The sequence below is a fragment of the Aptenodytes forsteri genome, unplaced genomic scaffold (genome assembly GCF_000699145.1).
Source record: "Aptenodytes forsteri isolate BGI_AS27 unplaced genomic scaffold, ASM69914v1 Scaffold46, whole genome shotgun sequence".
Taxonomy (NCBI): Eukaryota; Metazoa; Chordata; class Aves; order Sphenisciformes; family Spheniscidae; genus Aptenodytes; species Aptenodytes forsteri.
In genome coordinates this window covers 6,840,997-6,842,300 of record NW_008794774.1, presented here as the reverse complement: position 1 = coordinate 6,842,300, position 1,304 = coordinate 6,840,997, and positions in this window count along the sequence as shown.

The following is a 1,304-nucleotide window of genomic DNA, read 5'->3' as shown; positions in this document are numbered from 1 at the left end:
TCAGGTTGGTGTCCACCAGGAACCCTAAGGTTGTTTCCTGCCCAGCTGTTCTCCAGCTGGTCTGCCCCCAGCCTGCAGTGGTGCATGAGGTTATTTGTACCCAGAGGCAGGACCTTTGTGTTTCCTTTTGGACCCCATCAGATTTTCTCCAGCTTGGCAAGTTAGTGACTCTTCCTTTACTCCTTTTTGTAGACAGTGGAAGTTTGTCTCTACAGAGCTGGGGAGAACTACCACTAATGAGTATTCTGACAGTAGATCTGAACACATGAAGGATCAGAGCTTCCTTCTGCTCCTTCTGCTATTGCCTTCTTCCATCACATTCCCTCAAGTTTCCCACATGATTTTGGCACAGGAGACAGCAGTTCCCTCCTCCCTACAGCTTCAAACCCAAATCCTGTGTTCATGCTTCTTCGGTGATTCCTCAAATGTAAGCTTTTGTTCCTGTCTGTTACACCCTCCCTCCTTCAGCCTCCTCTCTCAACAGGCCACATTAAAGGCAGCACATTAGGAAGGCAGTGTAATATTTTTAGCAGGCAGCATTATTAAATGCAGTCAGAGCAAAACAAGCAAAGTCATTGTGACGTTGACAAGACTATAAAAGTCAAGTCCAAAAGACTGACTGTTCCCAAGTTCCCTGCCTAAAAACGGGCCTGAAAAGATGACTTTATTATGAATCTTCTCCACAAGCTACCAGTTTGTGCTATGCCTTCTCTTTTCAGAGAGAAAGGTGTTTAGGGTCTGGTATTCTTATTTTTACTAACAGATCAATGAACTGACTGCCATACATGAGCGAGTTTGAAAGATACTCAGTGGTGAAGGCCTGAAGCACTTGTCAGTAGGTGGCAGTTTCTACAGCTTAAATTTCATCCCAGCCTCACTCCTCCTCTCTACCCTGCCCCATTTAAAAAAAATAAAAATCTGACAACTGCATGTAAAGCTGCAAGTATGTTATACGGCAGGAAGTCCATCGCTGTCTCTTGCAAGCTACGATGTTGTCCTGGTTTCGGCAGGGATAGAGTTAATTTTCTTGCTAGTAGCTGGTGCAGCGCTGTGTTTTGGATTCAGGGTGAGAACAATGTTGGTAGCACACCGATGTTTCAGTTGTTGCTAAGTCGTGCTTACACTAGCCAAGGACTTTTCAGCTTCCCGTGCTCTACCGACTGAGAAGGCTGGAGGTGCACAAGGAGCTGGGAGGGGGCACAGCCAAACTGGCCCAAGGGACATTCCATACCATGTGACGTCATGCTCAGTACATAAACTGGGGGGAGTTGGCTAGGGGGGGCCGCTGCTCGGGGACTGGCTGG